This window comes from Oncorhynchus kisutch, linkage group LG30 (genome assembly GCF_002021735.2).
Source record: "Oncorhynchus kisutch isolate 150728-3 linkage group LG30, Okis_V2, whole genome shotgun sequence".
Taxonomy (NCBI): Eukaryota; Metazoa; Chordata; class Actinopteri; order Salmoniformes; family Salmonidae; genus Oncorhynchus; species Oncorhynchus kisutch.
Window position 1 is genome coordinate 905,700 of NC_034203.2, and position 12,072 is coordinate 917,771.

At 41.7% G+C, this 12,072-nt stretch overlaps 1 long non-coding RNA gene across 1 annotated transcript; it reads right to left on the reverse strand.

Annotated features, from left to right (window-relative positions):
• Positions 1 to 590: 590 nt before the first annotated feature.
• Positions 591 to 2,428, reverse strand: LOC109874858 (uncharacterized). The gene is made up of 3 exons (XR_002252749.2): positions 1,289 to 2,428; positions 1,073 to 1,194; positions 591 to 981 (listed from the first exon to the last, which is right to left on the reverse strand). It is a non-coding gene; the product is annotated as an uncharacterized LOC109874858 (long non-coding RNA).
• Between the last annotated feature and the right edge of the window lie 9,644 nt (positions 2,429 to 12,072).

Sequence of the window (12,072 nt, forward strand, 5' to 3'; positions counted from 1 at the left end):
AATTCAGCTGGCAGACCTTGGTCCGATGATAAAACATGCCAGTGTTTCTTGACAGCATCTCCCACTTTGCATGAGTTCAAAGTATGTGGTGGTGAACATTACAGAGTGTTCTTTAGCTCTAGTGAGTCTTTTTTTGTAGCAGCTCATCTCATGTTTTCCCTAATGTCAAATTAAGAGCTTCCTCCACACATTGTGGAAAGTAGCCTCCTTTGAAACCTATTGTGCATCTCTGTTGTTTTTTCTAGATATGCCACTGCACAGGGGACTATAAAGCGCAGTCTGAAAAAAGTTCTTAACTTTAAAACCGATGCACCTGGCACCTACTATACCCCGTTCGAAGGCACTTAAATATTTTGTCTTGTCCAAATATCTTCTGAATGGCACACATATACAATCCATGTCTCAATTGTCTCAAGGCTTAAAAATCCTTCTTTGACACGTCTTCTCCCCTTCATCTACACTGATTGAAGTGGATGTAATAGGTAACATCAATAAGGGATCGTAGCTTTGATGTGAATTCACCTGGTTAGGTGTATGTCATGGAAAGAACAGACGTTAATGTTTTGTACACTGTATATAACACAGGAATGTCATGTTTTTGACTGCACTGGGCCTTTAATAGGCACGTACTATAGTCATCTTTTATTATCCCTCTTGAGATGGGAAAACATCATGTTTATTTAATTAAGTTGAACATGTGCTCGTCATGTTAGGTGAAATAAAACTGTTACACTACCCAAAAGGGACTCATTTTGTGGAACTACCCAACAGCTTTTGGTCCTGAAAAGCTTTTGTAGAGGTGATGTACCGGTTGAATAGTGTAGGTCTTTGTAGAAGAATCCAGGTCGCTATAGACCTCTTCCTTTGTGTACAAATACTGGCACAATATGTGGATGTGCACGTGTTGATGGCAGTAGCTACGTTCAGTGAAGAAGTTGTCTCGTAGCAACCACTCGGTCTATATGTAGCAGGCTTCATGGCCTAGGATTTAAAAAAATAAAAATTATATTCTAAAGAATAGATAAAACATGGCAGAGCTGAAATTCCTTACACGAAGATCAACTGTACTCACCAGGATCGTGAAGGACCACAGTGATGTAGATACTGCATCAGGAGATTCAAACACCAACACAGAAGACCTGCCAGAGCTACTCACAGCTCTGTATGATGCCAATCTAAGGGACCTCTCACCACCTGAAATAAAGGAGAAAAGTGAAGAAGCTTTCAAGAGATTGAAACAGAAATCAGTGTGAAATCAGCGTGATCAGTGTGAATCCCTTGAGCTTACCTCCAAGGAGCAGTCCAAATGCCAGGCCTGGCACACCAACCGAATTGGACGGATAACAAGCACCGCCTTCCATCGTGTGTGCACGGCAGGCAGAAACACAGACAAAATCAACTTGGTGAAAAAGACAATGCATTACAATGACAGTGAGTTGCATCATGTCCCAGCTGTACTTTGGGGAAGAGACATGGAGGACACAGCCAGAAAGTACTACACGGAAGAAATGAGCAAAATCCATGCCAACTTCAGTGTGAAGCTCTCGGGTCTTGTCGTGCGGAACGATCAACCACATCTCGGGGCGTCTCCAGATGGATTAGTGAACTGTTCCTGTTGTGGGAGAGGAACCCTTGAAATTAAGTGCCCATACAAATACCGTGATGGCCTTACAGGGTGCAGTGATGACACACAGTTCTGCTTGGACAAATCACTGCACCTGAAGAAGAATCATGAATATTACCACCAAGTTCAACTTCACATGTTTGTTTGCAATGTCCAATACTGTGACTTTGTGGTTTGGACAAGTGCTGAGGTCATTGTGCGTCGCATAATCAGAGATGAAGAAATGCTACAAAAAGCCCTACCTAAGGCTGAAAGGTTCTTTATTGCAAGTGTTTTGCCGGAACTATTGACACGAAGCCACGACCCTCTCCTAGAAAACACTTAAAGAGTGTTCACACTGATATGCCGAAATTTGTACAATCTCAAGAAAGTAAAAAATCTATATGAAGTGGAAAGAATTCAAATTAATTTACATTTTGACATTTGGATGATGCAATATCACAACACAGCACAAAATACCTCATGAGCACATTGTTACAGTTTTGTAACGTGTACGCTGGGAGTCGGGAAGAAAGTACAGGGAGTGCAAATTTAATAATAAATAGAACAGGAAACAGAAACAGAGTCAATAACGCCTATATAGGAAAGAACCATGGTAGAGTGACAGATAAGGGGAGATAATCAAGAGGTGATGGAATCCATGGGTCATGAGGCGCAGGTGCGTAACAATGGTGGCAGGTGTGCGTAATGAGACAACTGGCGACGTTGAGCGCCAGAGAGAGCGGGAGTAAACGTAACATTATCCCTGGCGCTCGGCTCCAGATGACACCAATCAGAGGGACGGTCTTGAGGACCAGGAGCGGGCCGGACGCTTCTGCTGAGGCGCAGGAACTTGTAGAGCCGGCTGAGGCATGGGAGCCTGACGAGCCGGCTGAGGCATGGGAGCCTGACGAGCCGGCTGAGGCATGGGAGCCTGACGAGCCGGCTGAGGCATGGGAGCCTGACGAGCCGGCTGAGGCATGGGAGCCTGACGAGCCGGCTGAGGCATGGGAGCCTGACGTGCTGGCTGAGGCATGGGAGCCTGACGTGCCGGCTGAGGCATGGGAGCCTGAAAAGGTTGGCATGGGAGCCTGAAAAGGCCGGCTGAGGCATGGGGAGCCTGCTGAGGCATGGGGAGCCTGCTGAGCCAACCGAGGCTTGAGAACCTGACAAGTCAGTTGAGGCATGGAAGCCTGACGAGCCAGCTGAGGCATCCCTGGTTGCTTCGGAAGTGGCACTTGGACCTGACGTCACCAGTAGAAAGAAATTGGGGAAAATACCTATGCGTAATGATGGACGACCAAAGTACTCGAAATGAAGTAAATAAATTAATAAATAATGAAATGTATTATTTTAAAATATTTTAAGAATAAGTGCCACATTATTTGAAATCTTTTTCACAATGTTACTTTTCACAATAATGTTACCATATTTAATTTAATTATAATACATTGTATTTCCAAATGTTTTTTAAATTTCATAATGTATTTCCGATTCCATTGTATTTTTCATTTCATGGCCACTCGCAAGGGATATATACAGTATATATCCCTCATATGGCAATCAGCCCAGGTGGGTAGTCTTTAGTCACTGATTGTGTAATCATTCACAATCGATTACTTCATCCTGTTGAACATGACCTGACAGCTAAGGCAGAGCTAGGTATGCCATTTCTCTGTGTACGGGTGTGCCGAGCAGTCGGACGGATATGGCACATTTTCCTGATTTGATTATGATCCGAGTATTTTTTGTTATTATCCGTAATTGGAAAAAATTAAATGTTCGGGTGCCAACGTGCAACTTTAAATCAAGTGCGAGGTGCTACATGGTCTAAATAGCTCAACTAGCTAATTTGCCTGTCTGTAAAGAGAAGGGAGGTTTGTATGCTGATCCTGCTGCTCGGATTGGATAGAGAGAAGATGTATTTCACAATCCACTCGCTCACGCCATCACTTCTCCTCGCATGTTTCGGTCTGATCACTAAGATTGCTGCTGCCTCCTGTTAGCCTGATACTATGAGGAGGATGTTTACTAGCAAGCAATGTGTATAGCATCTAACAAGTGGGCGAAAATGATTTTTTAAATAATAAATGTTGATGCGCATTCTGAGTGACAGCAAACAGCAAAAGTTGAGGAGACACACCCTCTCCGTTCGCTGCTCCAAATCTGCAGCATTTTCGGTCTATAAACATCCAGGGATGTTTTCGGTATTTTTCCAATATATGGAGTGTTTGGTGCAGAATTCTCCAAACGATTGGCGGCTTCACGGATAAACTATAGACTTGTGGTTTCATCCATTGTTAAGAAAAGTAGCTACATCAAAAACAGGGCAACGCGAGAACAAATACTGTTACAAGCTCGACTTCTTCTTTAAGCTTTTATTGGCGGACTACATCCAAAAAGGTGTTTTGCCGCCACATATTGGGTGGGGTAAAAACAGACACTAACGAAAATAAATAAATAAAACCAACTCATATTATTCTAAAAAAACGAAACAAAAGTCAATATACTCCTTCACTCAGTCAAATGTACTCCGATCCCTACACAGGGTGAAGCATCTTCAGATAGTCTTCCCTGCAGTGTTTCAGCAGTGAAATCCTAGAGAGCCAAGATTCTTTTAGCCGCTTTCACAATTATTTTTGTTGTTGTTAGTTCAACAATACATCCCCTGTGCAATAAATGCAACAAAATCATCCTTCTCTTTGACTTTAGCCACCACTTTTGCCTAACAATCTTGTTCAAGGGCTTTGAACCAATTACCTACTTGACCACGCCCACTTGCATTGATTGGCATATCCCCTTGCGATTATGGTTATGACATTTGGAAATACCAAAGATTATGGATATACTGACCAGACACGTCTCTCCGCCCTAACAATGGGAGTCATTGTCCACACAGCGCCACGTCAGGCTGTCAAGCGCCCACCTGTCCTTTCTTTGCTGTCTAGCTCACGCCTATCCTTTCTTTGGATTGGTAGATACAACTTATTATTGTAACCCATTACTGAACCTCTCATTGACCTCCAAACAAAAACTCCTTGCTTGGTGGGCAAAACAACGAAAAAACGCCACCTGCTGGAGGGAGACAAATTTTCCGCAGAGTTGTGCCTCTCTTCCTCTATGGAAATACATCATGTGACAAAGCGCCATTATAAAATTATAAATGTTCTGATGAAAAAAAAACATTGGGAAATACAATGTATTATAAAATTAAAATGCTAAAATTATTTTGAAAAGTTACATTATGAAAAAAGATTTCATAATAATGCAGCACCTATTCTTGAATCATTTATATTTGATGTATTTATTAATTAATTATTTATGTATTTTTATCTTGAGTATGTGGTATTTAATTTTATATATAATTTCATTTTGAGTACTTTGGTCCTCCTTATACTGTACTTCCCATTGCAAACATCTTCAATACATTCAGCACAAAAAAATTACCAGTGAACAAAGTTTAAATGCAACAATGTTTCACACACGGAACACATTTTTTTTCAAAGTGATAGCTAACAACCGCAAGTGAGCTGCAATAATAAAATAACATTTCCACTCACCAGATGATCATTTGAAACGTAACTTCTTGTTGAAAGTTCATCTTGAAAAGGGTCTATTGAGCAGTGATATGTAGGCCTTCGTGAAGGCAGAAGTTTCCATATGTTTTTGTAAAAATGGTCCCACCCATTATATGTCCAAATGTGATTGGTTGATTCTACTGTCTGCCCTAATACAGTTGAAAGACAGCCTTCTATCAAACTTCTGAGGGCCTAGCCCAGAGGTAGGCAACCCTGGTCCTGGAGTGCCACAGGCACTTCATGTTTTTGATTTAACCAACCTGGAAGACCAGGTGTTTTGAATTGACTTGATCAGTTAGCTCAGTTGGTCAGGTGTGGTGTCTAGTTCCTGCAGCACTCCAGGAACAGGGTTGCATACACCTGCCTAGTCAGTGGTGAGTTATCTATCGATGTATCTACAGAGTTTCTAAACCCAGAGGCGCAACATCACAAGACTTCCCAGGAAGCAGAAGCAGACCAGGTCGGGGTTTTGGGTTTGAGAAGTCAATGAAACATATGAACAAATATTCCTTAGTTGTTAATTCTCTCGAAATTGAAAGGCCCGACCTAGATTTGAGCCAATGTCTTAAGTAGTTGGTCATGATATTACTCCAACCTTGTGAAAGTGACAAACTGACACGTTTTCATTTAGGTCAAAAACTACTTTATATCGAAGAAGTGCCTTTAATTTGATGGCCTGCACATGAACAGTACAGTGTGAGACAACCGTTGGACCCGATGATGTGTTGCTACACATGAGCTTAGATAGCCAACATCACCATCACATCACCAATAAGCAAAATCGTTATTCAATCTTTTTTTCTCATCAGTTTTAACCCTTTCCTTTCCAACACAAACTGAAGAGATTAAATCCGAATATCTGTCAAGACTTCTGCCAAAGTCGATGCCTCTCCTTGTTCGGGCGGTGCTCGGCGGTCGACGTCACCGGTCTTCTAGCCATCATTGATCCATTTTTCATTTTCCATTGGTTTGGTCTTGTCTTCCTACACACCTGGTTTCAATGCAGCAGGGTAGCCTAGTGATTAGAGCGTTGGACTAGTAACCGGAAGGTTGCAAATCCCCGAGCTGACAAGGTACAAATCTGTCTTCTGTCCCTGAACAGGCAGTTAACCCACTGTTCCTAGGCCGTCATTGAAAATAAGAATTTGTTCTCAACTGACTTGCCTAGTTAAATAAAGGTTAAAAAAAATCCCATTCATTACCTGTTGTGTATTTAACCCTCTGTTTCCCCTCATGTCTTTGTCAGAGATTGTTTGTTATTATTTCGTGTTGTTTGTATTGGTGCGCGACGGGTCCTCGTACCCACTTTGTTTTGTTAATTTATTAATGGTTTTGGAGTTATGTTTTAAGTTATTAATGAACTACTCCATTTTACCAAGATCGATTCCCCTGCGCCTGACTTCCTTGCCACCGATACACACGCCTATGACTATTGTAGAGAAATGCTATTTCTTATGCAGGTGACCAAACTATTGTTGATAAAGGGCTACAACTCAAAGTAGAGCCTGTGGGGTCCCCTACAGGATAGCTCCCGCATTACACTAATGGCCAAAACCAGCGCACACACACATGATCTCCGTTGTAGCTGAACGTTGAATGCCCGAAGAGGATTCTACGATGACGGACAGACAACTGAGCCAATGGCGGAAGACTACAGACTACACCCCAGCTGAACCAATCCAAAGATCCGATCTTCCAGAATCAACCTACTTTCTGTTCTATATATAAGTGGTGTACTGATTGTATCGGCCTCTTCTTCGTCTGCGTTTCCGTACGAACCAGCGGGAGAGCCGTAATTACGCTGTTCTAGATATCTTCACTCTGAATAAACTGTAGCTTGTCATACAATTTACCACCTTGTCTGAATCGATCCTTGACCGACTCGCCCGTCTACATATCCAATTTCTAACAGAAATGGTAGCAGAGGATAGTTTACTAACGATCCAGTCGAAGTGAGTTGATTTGGGTGTGGGGGAGGCGAGTTGGTGAAAGGACGATTCATTAAATAAATAAAAAAGACGGGTGAAGACTTTCGGGGGAGGGCAACAATTCTGCTCAACTCGGAAAACTGATTTCAAGGTGCACCATAAAATAAGGTAAGCAAAAGCCTGTTAAATCAAACTTTACATATTGTCGTAAAGTCTGTCCAAATTTGTATCAGTTTTTCCGAGTAAGTATGAATTCTTGTGTAAATTTATAATTTGCTGACGAGTCGAAATAACAGTGTATGTGAACATATGTAGTAACGAACCGGCGACGGCCGGTGTGATTTAAATCATTGATGAGATATCAGTAAGGGGATAGCTAATTACTATTCATTAACTCTGGCGCCGAGGGGACAAATTGTAATTTTGGGACCCGTGACCCGGTCAGCACAGTCTGCTAGCTTTCAATGATGAGTGATCACTGTTTTGTCTTTGATAGTTCCGATAGGGGTCGGGAATAGAGATCAGTAGGGGATAGCTAATTACTATTCTTCAAATCTGGCGCCGAGGGGATAAATTGTAATTTTATCCCGTGACCCGGTACGGCTCAGTCTGATAGAGATTCACCGATAGGGGTCGGACATGTGTAATAATTCTGATAGGGGTCAGCTCGATAGGGATCAGGAATAGAGATCAGTAGGGGATAGCTAATTACTATTCTTCAAATCTGGCGCCGAGGGGATAAATTGTAATTTTATCCCGTGACCCGGTACGGCTCAGTCTGATAGAAATTCACTGATAAGGATCGGCTTTCAGGGGTCAGAGATATAACGTGTTGTTTTGTCTTGTTTTGTCTATTTGTAACTGTTTATGTTATGTTAAAATGCAATGTGGTTGTAATTGTTTCCATTAAGATTGTTGGTGGTTAGATAGAGGGAGAGAGATAGAATTATAATAAGGGATATTGGTTAAATCCGAAACTTCTATATTGTATGTACCTATGTTAATAGGTACATGTATAATCAGGAACGAAATGACTGATGTATAATTGAAATAATAACTGAATATAATATTTAAATATTGAGACTAAATAGTCGAATAGATCCCTTGGTTGTGCGCTCCACAAATGCTATACCAGCCCATGCGTTTTTCTCAACCTGAATATACGAAGGAGAAGCTCTGAGATAAGGCAGAGTACGAGCAATAGTGTCTCTTCGAATACATCGTGGGTATTAATCAACGTCGGGCGAAGTATATGCTAACTATATTCAGATAGAAGGAGAGAATTTCGATTAAAACTACGATTAAATTCCGATTGAATTAAATTAAATTACGTTTAAAGCAAATTCACAATGGCGACTCCCAATACTCCAAAGCTGAGGTTTAATGAGTTCCTAGAACAAAAAATTGAATATAGATCAGGGGGAAAGGAACGATGGACGCCTATAAAGAAAGTTTGGGAGGGATTGAAGTTAAGATGGACACAAGCAGGTTATCTAGGGGGGTGGCCGCCAACAGGGGCCCAGCTGAAAACAATGGAATATGAGTTGAGAGGGACGTAGCAGGAGGCCAGAGACAAGGAAGTTGAAAGAAATAAAAGCCATGTATTTAAGAACCAAGGGACCAAACAGAGAATGAACAGAAGGCGGGGCCATTGCGTCTCCCACTGGTCTGCTTACTGGCGTAAATGAAGATTTGTGAAAATCAAATCCTGTGCATGAAACACGCTTGATATTCAGTCGGGGACTAATATCGATATGAATGAGGTCGGGGACAAAGCGAGTGTGGTACATTAGGTGTTTCAGTTGGAGCTGGAACCGGTGAGAATGTTGAAAAAGTCGCAGGCTTGCTGATGAGAGTTATATTATAGAATATTGAGGGGGGTGCATGACTGTTGGAAAGAGTGTTAAACTCTATTAACGCAAAATTCTTTTTGCGGATTTATATTATGAGGTTTGAACTATACTAATGTTGTAGAATTACATAATCAACATCTGAACATACTTACGTTAAACATTAATTGAGCCACTGAGTAATAGATAAGCTGTACACTAGGTACGGGGCGAAGGGTGTGGTCGATGTAAGACGGGAGTGGTGTTCTAACCAAATTATTTAGTTATTTTAATTCATTTACACAAGTACTTCCCGGGTATTGATTTTGGTTTGATTGTTCAGATAACATCATTGAAATTAAACAGGAGGTCAAGGTATACTAACATTAGAATCTGTTTTCATTATGGAGAACTATGAAAGGCCCGCAGAGTGGATTGCAGGCTGAGGTTTTTATGTTAAAGGAACAGTGCACATTTATCACAGTTGTGTGTGTCTGTCTAATGGCTGGGTATTTAAGAAGTATTTTGGGGAGACAATTTGGAGAAACACGAATAAGACATGAAACATCGAGACAAATTATTTGAGTTTGAGGGGATTATCATAATTATTAGGTTTTGTTTTTGTAGTAAATGTTTGGGTTAAGGGGATTTCCATGTTCCCAGAGACATGATATTTTAAAGAGGCACGCTCACATATGGAACCTTTATGAGTTTTTTATTTTATGAGTTTTAATTACACAAGTGATTTTTGTTTTTATTTTAAGGATAAAGGGTTCTTTAATATGTCTATGGTATGGAACACGAATGTGGGGGGATGGTGTAACCCGTGACCGGATTTCATGGCTCTCTCGGGTGGTCTGATCAGCCACAAGGGGGTGCCATTTGAATAATACATTTGTGGTCATGGGTAATACAATTAAAAAATAATAATAATAATAATTTTTTGAAATTTAATTTGTTTTTTAAGGTAACTTAATTATAGTGGAGTTTACTTAACCTATATAAAGACTTTAGTAATTGCCACCATAGACATGTTTTTCTAAAAATAAAAATCCATGAGTTTAGATAAAGCCAAACAGTGAGACATTTAGTTAAAATGTGGAAACATGGGAAAAGGCAGACAGATGAGCCCTCCCCCGCACTGCAGAGACCTTGACGGTTGGAGAGCAGAGAGGATAAGTTTTAGAAGGGAGCCAGGACGAGCAAAGATAACGGAGTGTGTAGATAACAGTCACTGAGTGGAGACAAAAGGGAGAATTGGACATGTGGGAAATTAAAGGGGCGCTCCTACATGATAATGTCAGAACAGAAGGATAATATACTAATCTTACCTAAGTCATTATTTAGAGTAGGTAAGGTTGTTACCTGGGCATAGCCAGGTATCAAAAGGGGGATAGGTAAATTGTGGTATAGGATAGGATGGGGCCTATTGGATAAGAAACTCATATTTAAAAAAAATATAGTTAACAAATGGGCATAGAAGTTAAAGATAGAATCAGATAAAACATGAGAAACTGTTTGTTAACCAAGCCTGTATGTCCAGCATTTTATGCATTATAGGTGAACTGCAGGTGAAGTCACTCAATCCAGTCCCAGAGGCTTGTTGGGGGGACCATACCAAGGTCTCCTGGTGACAGCTAGCTGAAAGAGCTACCCGGATTCATATCGCACGGTGGGAGGGTAAGACACACTGACACTATCGAACAATAAACAGTGTTCGAGAGGAGAACTGGAATTAACAGAATTCCGGGGGCCATCTCTCGAATGAAGAAAATCCTCCCTGTCCTGTCACCCCTGTTTTTGTTCATAGAAGTGAAGATGTGTCTGGCTCTTGCTAAGTGATGTGTTCTCGGGGAAAGGGTGGGGCTTCACATGGAAGCTGTTTGTCTGAGCTGTCTTATCGTGGGTGACATCCCAAATAACACAGCTCCGGATGAATCAGTACCCGAAGCCTCAGCTGGTTTGACCACCCTGGCTCACGGGTTGACAGAAAACACTGGGGTGGATACTTCTCTGATTAATGGGGTTTGATAGTATGTTTAGAAAATGGGGAAAATATTATGATCACTGTATTATGGGCTACATTCACCTGTGTGACTGTTTTAGTTTTATGGGGCTGTTGTCTAACTCCCTGTGTATGAGGCCTTATTTCCAGGACTCTGGAGAAATCGATGGAAATAGATGGTGATGTACCAGCGGATTCCAGGTTCTGACCCGTGGAGTGCTGAATGTATGTCTACAGAACAAGTGGACGAAAATTATAAATGAAATTATATTAAATTGGGAGGGTGTCCGTATGGGGATTACAGGATAACCGACTTGGGACAGTTCTGGGATTGGAAGAGAGGGTACCCTTATAGCATAGGGGATCCCACAAAGGTGGATAGGTTTTCCATGATATGGGAAAACCTGGGAGCACTGTTGAACTTTGTAAAGGTGATGAAATCCTACTAACCATCAAAACTATTAAGCTCTCTGATGCAGGCACTTACACCCTCGGACTACAAAGGACCGGGACAGACACGATGGGTGTGTTTTCTATTAAGGTGCTGCCAAAACCAGAGGTCCCAGATGAACCAGGGCCAGACACACTCCTCTGCCACCCCTGGACCGAACCTGCCACCACTGTGTTAAAAATCCCATTCAGGTAATTAATGTTAGACTATTCAGCTATTGATCAATTAGGCACTGAGACTGGTGTTATTGGTAGGGACAATTTGTGGCTTTCTTATATGAGGTATACAGTTAAGACCCTGAAAAGAAAGGACTGCATGAGTTACATGAAACATTGGTCATGATAGACCTGTTCTGGCTACACACCCATTTGCTATAGGAGAAAGAGAGGGGTGGTTGTGTATTCTGAGAGGTTTTTACCTGGTTGAGGCCAATTCAACTCTCTGTTCCTCTCTGAGCCTTGTGTTTCCTACAGTACCTCCTCATCGGGCCCCTTGGGGTGTTGAGGCATATGAGGGCAATTACAGTTGCATCACGGGTACAGGTAATGGCATTGATTATGGGAGATTGCCTGAAGCTGATTGCAGTAGTAACATAACCATTAATTCCACTTGGCCAGTTACAGGCCTAAACCAAACTAGTGGTCTGGCTGATGTGTGGTGGATCTGTGGACCCAAAAG